General features: G+C 39.3%; 2 non-coding genes across 2 annotated transcripts; both read left to right on the top strand.

Annotated features, from left to right (window-relative positions):
- The first annotated feature begins 1,035 nt into the window (after window positions 1–1,035).
- trnaa-ugc (transfer RNA alanine (anticodon UGC)) lies at window positions 1,036–1,107 on the top strand. The gene has a single exon. It is a non-coding gene; the product is annotated as a tRNA-Ala (tRNA).
- Window positions 1,108–4,073: 2,966 nt separating this feature from the next.
- Window positions 4,074–4,145, top strand: trnat-cgu (transfer RNA threonine (anticodon CGU)). The gene has a single exon. It is a non-coding gene; the product is annotated as a tRNA-Thr (tRNA).
- Window positions 4,146–16,396: the final 12,251 nt, after the last annotated feature.

The raw sequence follows: 16,396 nt of genomic DNA, 5'->3' as shown, positions 1-16,396 counted from the left end.
ATTCTTATTCTATGTTGTACTTTCAAACTTTGGGTACTCTTTAATTAGGACAGACTTTATTGCTCAACTGCTATGATGCAAGCCAAATTTTATACGTTTATTATAGCTTTGAGCTTAGTTAACCTTAATGGTTCATTTTTGAGATTATACTAAAGAAGATATTAATCATCATTTATTTGGGTAGTAATATTATATAATTTTCTCCTAGCTGCGGTGCTGAAGTCCCACCCTACCTTTAAAGAAATAAAGGAACACACAATGTGTTACTTGAAGAATGCATATGCAAGGCAGGGGGCCAGGAGATCTGGACACTGAAAATAATAGGTTTCTGGTTCTAACTGTTAGGACAATTAGACAGGGTTTGCAAATGGTGGACAAAAATCGTCTTAACTTTCATTGTAATATTTTTTTTCTTGGAAATATAGAAGTTGTACATTTTAAAATCTGTATTGTAATGTATAATAGGCCTCTACCCATATACGTATAATAGTCCTCTAAAATTATCCGTATAATAGACTTCTAACCATATACGTATAATAGACCTCTAAAGTTATCCGTATAATAGACCTCTAACCATATACGTATAATAGTCCTCTAAAGTTATCCTGAACTCCAATCATATATGTATAATAGTGCTCTAAATTTATCCGTATAATAGAACTCCAACCATTTATGTATAATGAACACCTTATCATAGACGTATAACAATAGACATATATTAGAATTTCATTCTAGACGAATTGCGGACCACATTTAGACGTCTAAGGTATGCGTTTAATAGACGTATATTATACGTCTTTTGCCCACTGGGCCGTCGTCCATGTGACTGGATATAAAAATAACTGATTCATTTTTAACCGGTCTCTGGAAGCTTAGATGTGACTATTTTTCCTTCCTTATTTCTTCATTCCCATGAATTTACTCTGTATTAGAGGAAACGCGAAAGTGGGAAACTGCAGACATTCTTCGTGAGTGGTGGATTGTGGTCAGTGAGCATCTGCACATCTCTAAGTCAGTTCCACAAGCTGTTCTGTTGGGGATGTAGCTCAATGGTAGAGTGCATGCTTTGCATGTATGAGGTCCTGTGTTCAATCCCTGGCATCTCCAAGTGTTTCATATTACTGTGCTCACATCGCAATCTTCTGTTGTGTGAGAACTCCTTGTCTGTGTTTATAGACAGCTAGGTTTACACAATTAAATTTAGACACACTCGAAGTGCTACAGTGTTCTCAGTGTTGTTTTAAATGTAACTCCAAAACATTTCGTTCTGTTCTTCACACTTGTCATGGCTTTTGCAGAAAACACCCTTTGAATTTCTTGAGAGATCATTCAGCGAGTGAGTCCTTCCTCTGGACTCCGCACTAAGCTGAAAGCTGCACAAACTCCTCATTGCATGTCCTGTACTCTTACAAGCGCTCTCGTGTAGATGTGGAGCACAGTTATAAGGACACTTTGAACTTTTTCCGTTTGAAACGGAAAATGCAAATGATCATGAAAAGTATTGATCGTATAAAATATCCATGGTACAACTCGAGAAAGAACTGAAGGACTACACAACAACTTTTGATGATTACAAGTTACTTTAAGAAATACAACCATCCGCACATGGGCTTGGATCCTGAACGCTTAAGTTGAAAGAGCAAAAGCGAAGGATGACCTGTAAACTCTCTTCATTGTCTTAAAGTTTATAAAATAAAACAATATCTTACTTTCTTAATAATTTCTTACTGTTTATAGACGATTTATTGAATTTTTGCAAAATCTCATTTACAAACTTTTTTCTGTTAAATTGTTATTCACATACTCGAATGTAGATAAACGTTATTGTCTTCCGGGTGTGTGCCCATTTCTCAAAAAAAATATTTGTTAGTCTGTTGGGAGGCTGCACAAGGTGTTTAGAGATAGAACATCTAAAAGACAGGCTTTCTAAGCTTAACATCAAGGCAGTTTTCTCAACAGAAATGCTCTTTGGCACTTTCAGCTTTACTTTGGGAACATTGCCGAGATCACTTCTGAACCAATGCACGTGATAGTGTGCCGGCAAGTACATTTAATATTGGCTGTGTTAGCGAGCTGCTTTTCCCTTTGAAACTTTTACTTCTTCATGCTGAATCATTGGCAGGGGTAAAGCTAATTAAATCTTTTCGCATAGGGCTCCATCAGAAAATACTTTCTCCTTGGTCAAAACGGGCACAGAAAGTTTTATAAGGGCAGCCTGTTTTGCACCGTCTAAATAACCGACAGTATGCGAATAAGCTTTTTAATAACAGTATTTACAATATAACCCATGTTCAAAAATGCTTTTAGCTTCTTTTAGTCTAAGAAACAGGGGTGTTTTAGCGGATTGTGGTCTTCAATTAGTAAACGCTGAAGTGTTTCCCCGCTTGTGAACAGATCTGGCTCCATTTAAACAGAATCTTGCTCAGCTCCTGCTTTCACTGCAACTTTTGAATTGAGCCCAAAGCAATAAGCAAGCTGAATTATCAAAGCTCATTAGGTACTAGAGATCATGGTATGTTATCAGGTAAATGCAGTCCCATGTATCCTCCGTAATTTCGAGTAAATACCAAAACACACCATCCATGACCCACAGCGGGAATAAGCAGGACTTGGTTGTTCAGAGCGTGAGGCAACTATCGCCAAGAGGGGGGTTTGATCCTCGCTCTCGCTACTATTTGAAATGCCAAAGACGCATAATAGAGATTTTTGCAGATGTTTTTTTATGCTCCACTATACATTACAATAATGAAAACAAATCAATTAGAAATATGCAATACAATGTCGGTTCCCGAAAATAAAATCTGTTTTACACAGACATCATTGCTTTTGAGATAATCCAGATTGTGAAGACAACTGCGCCCTAGCTCTGGAAAATATTACTGAAAGGTTGGAAAGTACAACACGTTTGTACGTTTGACGTTTACAACATGTAACATGGCACTTCTCCAGCAAAGCAACTCAGGTTGGTGAACTACTGGTGTATTCAATACACCTCCATTCATCCATCACTTGTCAGGATGGTTGAGTGTTCTAAAGCACCATTCAAAGCGCTTTACAGGTAATGGGGACTCCCCTCCACCATGATCAAAGACTTGTGTTTTTCTAGCTCTCACGGGTATTCTTGTCTCCAGATCGAGGTGTGGGTTCAAATCCCACTCCTACCAGTTGCTTGTCAGGATGGTTGAGTGTTCTAACGCACCCTGATTAAGGACTTCTGTTTTTCTAGCTCTCATGGGTATTCTTGTCTCTAGATCGAGGTTTTGGTTCAAATCCCACTCCTACCAGCTACTCTTTTTCCCTGTTACATTTTCCCATCTTGATGTGCTTGCTGACAATGACAGGAGGAGGAAAATGGAGAAACTGCTTAGCAGACACATGATGGGCAGGAAGATTCATGAACTATTAGATGTGATTAGCAGAAAGTCAACTATAAATAGACTTTGTGCATTAAGAACTGTTTGTGTTGCCTGTAATCTAGGTAAGATTTTCGGTAAGGTATGCATTCAAATGTGAAAGACTATAATAATATAAAACCAGGAGAAGACTTATTAAAACATACTGTTTTCCTTGCAGTTTCTAATGTATTTTATTAAATGGGGGCTTTGTGAAATCAACTTTTAGCCTCTTGGAATGCAGTCACTCTCCCCGGCCTAAATACCATTATGTAAAATTAGGAAGCAGCAGTATTTTGATAAAGTGCGGTGTTCCTTTATCACAGTAACACAACAGTAAACAGTAAACGCTCAGGTGTTTATAATTACTCGGGAGCAGATCACCCTCAATCTAGAAAAAACCTTTCACAGCGATATTTGAATCGAGCCCCATAGCGTTAAGAAAGCTAAATTACACAAAGCTCATATGACATTGGGAGTCACTGTACCCTATCACGTCCTGCTTGCACTGTCCTACTAAAAGATTAGAGGGATCAGAAAGGACACAAACAACCCATGAATCAACGATTTTGAACTTAAGGGTCGCAAGCTCTACCGACTGCGCCTCTTGTTCCTCTATTACAACAGTAAAATTACTAGCGTTGATTCAACATATAGTAAGCTGACCCCGCTCACAGCGACGGCACGGTGGCCAAGTGGTAAGGCGTCGGTCTCGTAAACCGAAGATCGCGGGTCCGAATCCCGTCTGTGCCTCTTTCATTCACCGCCACGTTCCTTTATCTAAGTCTACAAGTAACATGGAAACGTCTCCTCTTGTTACTCTTTCTGTGGAAGCGCACAGTTTCCTGTTAAAGCCAGAACGTATTGCGGAAGTCTAATATATGAAATTTGTTAAGAACTTGATTGTCTTTTCACAGAGAAAAACGAGAAAACCTTTTTTTCAGAAGTGGGATTCGAACAAAAAACCAGAGGGGAAACTGTGACCTGAACGCAACGCCTTAGACCCCCAGCCAACTCGCCTGTGGCTTTTATATTGAATTATATGTAATTTATTTATTTCTACTCGTTGATAAGAAAAAAAGTGAAATCATGTAATTAGGGAAATCTCTTTTTTTTCATGTGGAAAACTAGCACAAGCAAATGTAAAGTTCAGAGCAGCGCTCAATAAAAACGATCAGAAACCGAAAGCGCGAATTATGCAGATCAGTACATTCCCATACCAGTTGTTCTGCAGAAGAAATAAAAATAGCCGAACTCAAAGACGTTGTATTGCATATTTCTAATTGGTTTATTTTCCTGATTGCAATGTATTGTGAAGCATAAAAGCCAGCTGCATCAATCTCTATTACGCGTCATTTCTAAAGGCGTTTCAAATAGCAGCCAGTGCAGTATTAACGCTTTTGGAGCATGTATTACATTGTAAATAATCTTATTTAAATAAGTTTAAATTCGCACACTGTTATTTAGACAGCGCAAACCTGTCTGACCTCATACAACTTTCTGTGCCCGCTGAGTAGATCTTAAAGCAGCTGCAGCCAAAGTACCCGTAATGGCAACACAGTGCTTTGAGTTCGGCTTTTCTTATTTCTTCTGCAGAACCACCGGCATCGGAATATACTGATCCGCATAAGAAGCGCTTTCGGCTTTGATGGTTTTTATTGAGCGCTGCTCTTAACTTTACATTTGCTCAGGCTAGTTTTCCCCATGAAAAAAATACATTTCCCAAATTACACGATTTCACTTTTTTTCCTATCAACAAGTAGAAATAAATAAAACATATAATGCAATACAAGAGCCACAGACAGGATGCCTGGTGGTCTAAGGCGTTGCATTGAGGTCGCAGTTTCCCCTGGAGACGTTTGTTCAAATCGTACTTCCGACAAAGAGCCTCTCTCGTTAGAGTAGAAACGACAGAATCTCTAAGTAGAAAACATTTCCACAACATCTCGCATTTCACGTGTTTAATGTTATTTGTCTTAGTGGCTGTTTCGGTGAATGATGGCTCTCTTTTCTTGCAGGGTGACGGCAAACTTCTTCAGAGAGGGAGTCTCCCACGCACGGCTTTTCTTTATCAGGACCGAAGGTAACAGAGACAGACTTCAAACTCAAATGAATTACTTCTTGAACATTTATGACCGGTAAAAAGCTGAGAGCAGAAGAAAACGTCATTGGAAATGAAGAAATGTCTGCTGACAGTAATCAGAGCTCACGCTCAACTGCGGACAACCGCTCCTTGTTAGTACAGTGTTGAGTTCCCCCGCTTGTCGCGCGGAAGACCGGGGTAAGTTTCGGTGACAGGGTGCTGGTTTAATTTTTTAACAACCTGACTTCAGTTAAAAACTGTGTACTATTTACTAAGTTTCAGACTACTTATTGCGGTAGAATATGGAGATCATATCTAGCTCTGAGCTCAACTGCAACAAGAAGTCGTGCTTAACAAAGTCAGAGCCCAGCTGAACGTGTGCTCAGTGTAGTGCCCAGGACTCAGGAGCATTGTTGTGGTTCTAATTAGCATGAACTGCAGGGGCTCTGAATCAGAGCATTTCAATTTATCTGTTCAGTAAATTAAAATGCAAGACACCTTAAAATGGGATTATTACTTTGTCTCTGTCCCGTTTGTATATAATCGAATGTTTAAAAGATACCAGTAAGGACACACAACTACTAATGGGATATTTTTTGGAAATAATCCCAAAACAAGCACGTGCGGCAGCTGGTAAACCCCTGTAATAATATTTGCAGTGACAAAACACTTTGAAGATTTGCAATCTATTTAAATATGGATTTACTAAATTTCAGTTCTCCGGCATAACTGAACTCTCACTGTCGCATACTAAAGGCTTTACATGCATTAGCTGTGATACAGATTCTAATAAACACAGAATGAAACTTAGTTTTGTTCCTCATGGTGATCCTCTTGTAGATCCAAATGAAATGTTTAATATGATCCCCCAAGAAAAAAAAGGAGTCAATTTCTGAATAATTGATACCCCATCAAACATTTTTTAATATCCCTGCAAGTTTATACAGAGAATGCTGGTTCGCGGCTTAAATTCAAATTAAAAAAAAGGAAACGAGTTGGAAACTATGTCAATTTGGGATTTAAATCACCCAGAACATTTCACTACATCGGGCAGTATGTGACAGAGAGCAGCTCCTGACATCCTGAAATCCCTTTGATAGATCAGTTAGTAAAGTGGAGGACTGTAGTGGGTAATAGCAGGGAATCCTTAGGTTGCTGGTTCAATTCCGGCTCAAAGGATGGCACCTTTTGTGTACTTTGTTTAATCAAAGAGTTAAAATAGTGAATCTGTTTCATTCATGCGTTGAACAAAAGCTCAATAAACGACGAAGCAGAGGCTCCTGTTCTGAATTCACCTCACGTCTGATTGTCTTGTTTTGGTCAAGATCTGATCTTTGAATTAAGGGACTACACTGTCTGCTTTTTAATTAAAAAATACATACAAATGTCAAGTTTTTTGTAGATATAAAGGTGTTCTCTGTTTTCAAAGGATAGCTACTTAATTGGCTTTATGATTTGGTATTGATTTTGTATTGTTGTATTATTAAGTTTGTACTTTATGTGTTTTTATCGTATTGTGAACTACTTTTTTAAACAAATGCTTACAAAGGCAGACACGGCACACATCTGTTTATACCAGCGGTGAATTGTACATTTTTATTAAGTACAATCTACTGTGCACTTTTGGGAGTATAACAGGTTCGATATAAAGTGGCAAAAATATAAAAGGGAAAAATACCCCAGACTGCGTGTAAAGGCTTCGTTGTGACTGTTGTTTTATTTTTAGATAAAGATGGCGTACTGTGCACAAAATGTTGCAGAAACACAATCTGATATTTTAATAACTATTATTTTAATAATTTGATAAGTATGAGGTCCCGGATCCAAATCTTCAGTCCTGATATTTTTAAAAATGATATCTTCCCTTCCTCTCGTTGAAGTCACACGATGTGAACAATTGTTTTTTTTTTCACGTTGCGATCCAAAGAGCCTCAGATGCACAGTCTAACAGTAACCAAACCAGGATGGATTCTGCTGGGAGCCGGACTGAGCTCATTCTCACTCCCTGTGCTGAAAACAGAATTATCTCTTCTCCGAACATCGTCTACAGCTGCTAGATACTGTTCTGTGTCCTACTGCTCCAGCAATTCCTTTGACCAAAGACAAATCACTTGTGCGCTTTTAACCTTCTTGCAGCTACAGGCGAGACTGAAGCTGGAGATGTGAAGGCACCCGCTGGTGCATGTTCTCCAAATTTCACAATCGCGACAGACTTCCCTTTTTTTAAAAAGTAGATATAGCCCTGAAAAAAGCATTAGCTTTATCAGTTTTTACATTATTCAAACATGATATTTTTATTGCATTTTACATAATAATAATAATAATTATAATTATTATTGTTTAAACTTATATAGCGCTTTTCTGGACACTCCACTCAAAGCCCTTTACAGGTAATGGGGACTCCCGTCCACCACCACCAATGTGTAGCCCCACCTGGATGATGCAACTGCAGCCATAGTGCGCCAGAACGCTCACCACACATCAGCTATTAGTGGGGAGGAGAGCAGAGGGATGAAGTCAGTTCAGAGATGGGGATTATTAGGAGGCCATGACTGGTAAGGGTCAATGGGAAATTTGGCCAGGATGCCGGGGTTACACCCCTACTCTTTCAAGAGACGACCTGGGATTTTTAATGACCACAGAGTCAGGACCTCGGTTTTACGTCTCAGCCGAAGGACGGCACCTGTTTACAGTTTAGTGTCCCCGTCATAATACTGGGGCATTAGAACCAACACAGACCCGCCCAGTGACAGAAACCAGACAGTATCGTGTGTCGGGCTCGGCTGCGAGCAGGACAATGACGTCACGGGGACAAAGTAGAGAAAATCAAAACTGTTCTATAAAAGACCTGTGTCAGCTGTCGGTTCGCAGTCTGGACTCTAAATCCACCGATCCGATTTCAAATCTCTCTAACACCTGAGCTACGGCTTCTTTCGAGTAGTTATTCAGGAGAACATTATGTTAATCATATAGATGAAGCGTTTAATATATTCAGGTGGGTAGCTACGTCAGCATTCGTATCTGCAAAGGAACAAGTAATACTGTAGGTTTATTCCACGCTGAAAAGAGAAGAGAGAAAACAAACCTGAAGAAGGTTTCACAGCTATGTTTTCTCTCTTCTCTTTTCAGCATGGAATAAACCTATTCCCAGTGGGCAGTGATTCGTCGAATATACGTATATATATATATCGTCGAATATACGTATATTCATGGCGAAATACGGCTATACGTATATATACGTCGCCGCGACATATAATCAATGTCGAATTGCAACTGTAAAATCGACGACATTAATAAACGCATATATAATGTTGAAAACACATCTAACACAGTGCCTGAGGCTTTTTACTGTATATATCGTGTGTGCCGAAACTAGGAGTATACGGCACTCTGCACAGTGTACGAAGTAAATTATTTACGTAGTAATTAATTAATTTACTATATTTATTACTGTATTTTCTATATTTATTACTATATGTACTATATTTATTTTACACGTGTAAATAAATTAATGTTTGGCCATTGACAAAGTACAACTATTTTTTTATTACAAGTTAAGTAAATCCTTTTGCCCAAAACTGAAGGGGCGACACTCCTCCCTCCCCCCGTGACACCAGGCCTGTCCCCATCCTATTCCATAATGTCATTATATATAATACCTTACAACAGTGACCGTTTCCTTACTAACTGCATGCGTTAAAATTGCACATCAGCTCATAGTAGGGGGCACATAGCTGCACATTTATTATATTTATTACTATATTTAGTATACACGTGTAAATAAATTAATTACTGCGAAAATAATTTACTTTGTACACTGTGCAGAGTGCCGTATACTCCTAGTTTTAAAACTGACAAAAATGTAGAAAACACGTTTCTCACTTAGAAATTTAAGATGGGGGTGGGGTATTACTAGTAGCGGCACTGAACTCACCATGGTGCAATTCATTTACGTGACGGGCTAGTGGTTTAATGGATAACGCGTCTTATTTCGGTTTACAAGATTATCGATTCGACTTCTTCCGGGGTTGTGTGATTTAAATCAGGCTCCTCAGAAATAGATGTCCGGTATGTAAATGAACTGCACCTGAAAGCAAACGTTGGGTCTGGGTTCCTTTCTTTCCTGCATGAAATAGCAAATCATTACAAAAAAAGACACCAAGTAATGTCCAATAGCGTTAGTCATTTAAGTAAACATGAATATACTGTAAGGTCTTGGTACATAGGAGTGGATTTCAACCACAATTAAAAAAGGGCGAATTATAATTACAGGCTTCAGACACGTTTTCATACAAAAGTGACCAAACACTCCCTAACTTTCAGGTTTGCTTGAACCTGTAACAAAAACATGGTCTGAAACTTCCATTCTCTGATGTTACTGTCTCTAAAGTCGGACATGATGTTACGCAGATGGGCAGTTTTCTCTCATCGTGTTCAAGATTATTCGCTGCATAAGCTCCTTATTGCGTGTTCTGTACTGCTCTGTTATTTTGTTCAGATTACCTAAGTGGTGTACAGATAAAACCCAACCGGGTGGTGTAATTTCCAGGTTCGGCACCAGCAGCACCTGCAAACACATCAGCTGACCTCAACATGACTTGAACTCACAACTTTCTGATCTGAAGTTAGACATGCTACCATTGCGCCACGAGGTCACACATTAATTCCCCCAAAGAGAAAAATCAGCGTCCCTGAAAAATATTTTTTTCATTCTCTTCCGTGAGGAGCGCCGCTCTTCAAAAGAGGGTCTCTTCTTCCCAGACCACAGATTATTCTTTCCGCCCGTCTCTCTCACAGAGAGCAGACACACCGTCTCCACTGATGTGTTTACTACATCTATAGATCTGACCCCCTACAGCCCCTTTATACAGCCCCGATATTCGATATTCCCCGATAAAGAACAAAAAATATTCCTGGATAGGATATTTACCACCAGCCTCGTGAACATCTCATCTTGACCTCTTCCAGGAGGAGCACAATTAACACAGAATCCTCTCTCCATTTAGCAAATAACACAAAACACTGTTTACCTGTCAAGACAGAAAACCAGGCTGCTCCAGGTGAGGCTTAAACTCACAACCTCGGCATGACTCCACTGATGATGTCATTTTACATGGCCTGAACCAGGAAAGAGTTTGGAAGTCAAGAAGTTATGGTGTTGTTTTAATACTTGCCTACTCATTTAATTTTTCGGTCAAATCTTTTATTTGCGAGTTCTTTCAATTGATGTTAATCCTTGTCCCGATGCACGATTCTGGGCCATGGTGCATCTTGAATAATGTTCTTATAGGCTTCAGTTTGGAAAAGTGCGCTCTTCAGAAGCTACCGAAACCGGTAATTGTTATGTAACACTTAATGCAAAAGCAACGTTCGGGTTTGAAAAAGAATATTACTTGCTATGAATACAAACACTGTTACAGGAGGCGTGATAGGGCTATTTTAACTTAGATCATCAATTCATCTTACATTTCTTCTCCATCTATATCAACAGTGTAATCGCTACTGAGCGCTAAAGGCAGGTCCTGGCAATACAATCTTCTTTAGAAAACATTTTAAAAACTATTTCCACTACCATCTGTAAAGTAAAAGATACCGATTGCACACAACTAATAAAATATTTTTTCCAGGGACGTTGTAGCTAGATGCAAATTACAATCGAAAATGCATCAGCTTTAAAATTTTCTTTTGGATCCAGAGGACGATCAGCATGAGCCATCAAAGAGCCTGTAGCTACAAGAAGGTTAAAAGCACACAAGTGATCTGTCTTTGGTCAAAGGAATTGCTGGAGCAGTAGGACGCAGAGCAATATCTAGCAGCTGTAGACGATGTTCGGAGAAGAGATAATTCTGTTTTCAGCACAGGGAGTGAGAATGAGCTCAGTCCGGCCTCCAGCAGAATCCATTCTGGTTTGGTTTCTGTCAGACTGTGTGTCTGAGGCTCTTTGGATCGCAACGTGAAAAAAAAAGAACAAAAAACATTTGCTCACATCTTGTGATTTCCAAGAGAGGAAGAGAAGATATCACTTTAAAAAAAATCAGAACTGAAGATTTGGATCCTGGACCTCATACTTGTCAAATGATTAAAATAATAATTATGAAAATATCAGGTTGTGTTTCTGCAACATATCGTGCACAGTACGCCATTTTTTTCTAAAAATACAGTAGATTGTACTTAATAAAAATGTACAATTCACCGCTGGTATAAACAGATGTGTGCTGTGTTTGCCTTTGTAAGCATTTGTTTAAAAAAGTAGTTCACAATACGATGGAAAACACAGAAAGCACAAACTTAATAATATAACGATACAAAATCAATACCAAATCATAAAGCCAATTAAGTACCTATCCTTTGAAAACAGTGACATTTGTATCTACTTTTGAATTACAAATCAGACAGAGTAGTCCCTTAATTCAAAGATCAGATCTTGGCCTAAACAAGACAATCAGATGTTAGCTGAATTCGGAACAAGAGCCTCTGCTTCATCGTTTATTGAGCTTTTGATCAACGTCTGAGTGAAAAAGATTCGCTATTTTAACTCTTTGATTAAAGTTCACAAAAAGCACCTTCCTTCCAGCTGGAGTCAAAACAGCGACTTAAGGATTCCTTACTGTTCCCACTACAGTTTTCCGCTCTACCAACTGTAGTGGAAATCTAATGAGTTAATTGATTCTTAAAAATGTAGAGAGCTTTACAAAAAATATATTGGTGCTTTTAGATAATATTTCAAGGATATAACTGCTATGCTACAGTACGTGCAGAATTTTAGAAAACAGTTCGTCAACAAAGTACACTGTTTAGGTTAGTTTAGAAGACAATGTACCAAAATAATATATGCTGTCTGGGTCATTAGAATTAGCTGAAAGTAACTGATAAGCTTTGAATAACAAATCTAGTTTTTCTTCTCTCGCTCTATGATGTAATCTGTTTTCTCTTAGAGAAATGGGAAGTTTTAGAAAGGGACCAAGTGCTGAACTTTTTTACAGCGCAACGTCTTATAAAAACCCTGTACTGCTTGTAACAAATTGAGTCTCTGGTTGCACTTGGCGAAGTGGCAGCAGGGCTCCCAATATTGCAATATTGAAATAAAGACCTTACTCAGGTGAGAACTCTCTCTTGTGGCTTCCTTGATAGTTATATTTCCATGACAGTTTGGGGGCTCGTCCGGGATCACAAACCTGAACGCGAACGGCTGCTGAAACTCCATCCGGACCCGGACAATTTTAGCAAATTGGACGAACCTCGGAGGATAAACTGTTTATCCTTCCAGAGACGCGTCTGGAGAATTGGCAGCTGTCTGACGTCAGTAAGTGATCCTTAAAAATTAATAGTTTGAGAAGCGAGCCACAGGGGTGTTCTCACGCGGGTTTGATGAGTCTGGGACTCATATAAAGAACTTATCTTAACACAGACGTGTGGTTTTTGCTCTGCGGAGTAGTTAATGTGATAAGGTTCTAAGTAAGGCACCGATCGGTAAAAATGGGAAATTAAAATTCAAAGACGAAAATGGGACCGAGCAGTCCAGCAAAAGTACATGTACGACAAATTCGGAGAAACAATTATAGCCTGGGTTAGGGAAAAAAATTATGTTCATGAACTGTAAAGCTAGGGTAATAGGTGTAAGGGAACTTGCACATAATTTATATATGATAATTAGGGGACCATAACTATGAAGGATCTTTGTAAGTGAATCAGAATGGACAGAGGAAAGTTGAATTAGGAAAAAGACGTTTCCTGAAGAAGGGGAAACTTAGAAGAGAAGGAGAAGAAATGAAAGAAAATGAATTGGAAAACTTATTTAATGGAAAGAGGAATCACAGAAATAATGGGAAGCTTAAAGAAAGACTAGTCTTGAAACTAAAGAACAGCAAACTGCAGCTAAAGTCATGGCCATGCGTACTAAAAAGAAAAAGTCTCCACCGAAATTAGAAAGCGGTCCGGAGCCACTTGTTTGTGAAATACCAATGTGCACTTTTTCAGGTCCAGAAGGAACTCCAGCATATGTACAGTACATTGACATTGGTCTCCTAGTGAATTATTTGCATTAGTTAAGTCTTTTCCTTAATTGCCTGATGATCGTAAAGAATTTAGAAGAAAGGCAAGCGCCTTGTTCTTGATTGTCTTAAGCCTAATTACAGTGACATAACCTTGTTGCTAGATCATATTGTTCCTAAAGGTTTATAACGTCCTCTAAAAAGGAGGAGGCAGATTGGCGGATACGTGACCCAAATGATGAAGAAGTATCCATCTAAATTAAACCACACGGACATGGAGAGGAAAAGTTAGGCGGCCGCTTCTAAAAAGAGGTAAGGACTCCTCTTTTCTACAAAGTCCCTTGTCCTCTCCATGTTGCTGTGGTGGGTTCAGGGTTTTCCTGAAGCTGAAGCGAGTACAACAGAAAAATGAGTTAATGGTGTATGTGTTTTAGATGTCTGTTTTGTGAAGGTGGGGTAGAAAAGGAGGGATTGCTGAAGGAATAGCATCTCGCCCTGCCCGTGCGAAAAAATCCAGGTGTTACATCCTGGTACACGACTGCAGTACGGCTAAAGGTGGTAACTAGAACTGTACTCGCAGAAGAGCCGAAAATGGTAACTCGATTCAACTGTGTGTTTAAAGCCAGGATTTGGAACCTGGTCCGTGTTCCCGAATTGTGATAGTTCGTCAGTTTGTCTCGACTGGGGAATTCCGCGGGGCGCGTGGGAGACGTGAAAATGGTTTGGTGTGAAGGGGAAAAAAAAAAAGTTTGATTAATCCAAAGTGAAACTTAAAAGAAATATTGACTGTCAGACGGAATTTAGGCTGAACAGGAATGTAGAAAAGTGTATGAACCTTTGGATAAAAATATTTAGAGGAATATTTGAGAATTCAACAGAATATCATAGATAAGACGGAAAAATCCCTGATGGAAAAGCTAAAAGCAATGGCTGAACGAAACGAAGTTGTATATGTAGAAAAAGAGAAAGCAAAAGAAGAAATAGAACGCCTTGAGAGAGAATCTGGGAGAAGGGTGGGAACTAGTGTGGAGATTTTGGAAAGAGCATTTCCCACCGAAAACTGATTAGAGAAAAGTAACAGCATGTCAGCAGAAGGAAGTGAGGATGTTTTCAGATTTTACAGAAAGGTTTATAGCTTTATGGATAGTATACTCGGGGTTAGCCGATGAGAAGGAAGTGAATGAAGATACTTCCACAGTAATAAAACAAATTTACTTGAGTGGGTTAAAACCTGATGTTGCCAACTATAGTGCAACTATGCTTTCCTGATATTACGAACAGTGACAGATGTGATTTAATAACTCGCGAAGTATGCATGCAGAAGTGCGAGCGCTGCAAATGGGTGGTAAAAAGACTCCCAAGGAGGAGAAAAGGGAGCCGCCAGTTTGTCGAAATTATTGTGCGACTTTAATGTTATACCGAGATATAAAACCTCAAAGACAAAACTACTAATAAGCTGGTGTGCAGTTACTAAAAAAAAATGTGTTTTTTGGAGAAATTGTAAGAAAGACGCTTGATTTCACAATTAAAGAACTTGTCAGAAGCTGAAACGAGAGCCGTGTGTGAACTAACAGTTTTAATCTAGTAAACTTCTCTGTAGCCTTCCTAAATTTATCTCAGGATTTAAATAAAAGTGAAATAATCTTACAGTGTGCAGTAACTGTGGGGCACAGGAGCACAGCTGTCCTGTTTTTAGACTAAAACAGCATAAAGATGTGATATAACGTTTTCTAACGGGTAACAGGAGGCTACAGGAGAAGGAGTGCAAGGGTTGTGTTTAAAGCAAATATAAGCTGTCACAGTCTGCTTGGGTAAAGATGTACAGTTTCAACTACTGATGTGGGTGGGGGACACCCCAGACCTATTTTAGGCCCAGACTGCAGCATTTTATAAGGAATTACTGCATGAAATAGGATTTATGTAAACTAACTCAATAGAGTTATGTGATATTGTGATTGTTTTACCTAATGAGGGAATCCATAAGGCCGGGCTACTCCAAGTATTGGATCTTGAGAGGAAAAAAAAGGAGTATAAAACCAATTACATGATAAAGCCAGGGTGAATGCCTTCTCAGAACGAGCTTGTCTAGTGACGTATTGGTTTAAGGGGGGTAGTGCAGTCTAAAGACAAAATTGCCTTGACCCCTGCAGCAGAAACCGTTTTTGATGTTTTGAAACAAGCTTTCTTGCAGGCACTGGCCCTGGACAGGATTCCCTCAGACGGATCATCTGTATGTAATCTGTGTGTAAGTGAAAGAAATGGATCGTGAGCTGTTGTGCTGGTGCAGGAGGCATGGAGATAGGCATCGTCTGGTGGGTTATTATTATTCAGGACCCCTTGATGCGGTGGCCAAGGGGCCGTGTTTATGTGTTGTGCAGGCTACCTGCCTGGCTGTATAAACTGTGAATAATCTGGTGTAGAACTAGCAGACCGAATGAAAAGATTTAATTGAAACTTGTAAATATGCTAAATGGAAAATTGTAGCAATTTATATAGACTGTATATATACATTTGGTGTATGCCACAATTTTGGATGGCAGTGAAGGAATAGGGATTTCCCCAACATGGCAGGGACTCCAGTTAAGAATGTTGGGTTTGTCTCTGAACTGTTAGAAGCTTTGCAGCTGCTGACTGAAGTAGCTGTGGTAAAGTGTAAATCACATAATAAAGAAATGTTTCCAGTAACTCGAGGGAACAACTTTGCAGATGTAGCTGTCAGGTGAGCAGTACTTGTAGAACAGGAGTCTGAGACCCCTGTGAGACCTCTATTGGTAAAAAGGGGACAGCTGCAGGATATTCAGGCTGAGGCCTCTAAGGCAGAGAAAAGGACATGGTTAGAAAAGAGTGTGGTGCTGCCAACATACTGGACACTCTGCAGGCCCTTACAGCCTAATGCTCTTTATAGCTCGACAAATGCACTCTGTCGGACA

Source organism: Lepisosteus platostomus, chromosome 5 (assembly GCF_059453375.1).
Source record: "Lepisosteus platostomus isolate fLepPlt1 chromosome 5, fLepPlt1.hap1, whole genome shotgun sequence".
In the NCBI taxonomy this organism is placed as follows: Eukaryota; Metazoa; Chordata; class Actinopteri; order Semionotiformes; family Lepisosteidae; genus Lepisosteus; species Lepisosteus platostomus.
The sequence above is the reverse complement of the archived record's forward strand: the minus strand, read 5'-3'. Positions and strand labels throughout refer to the sequence as shown.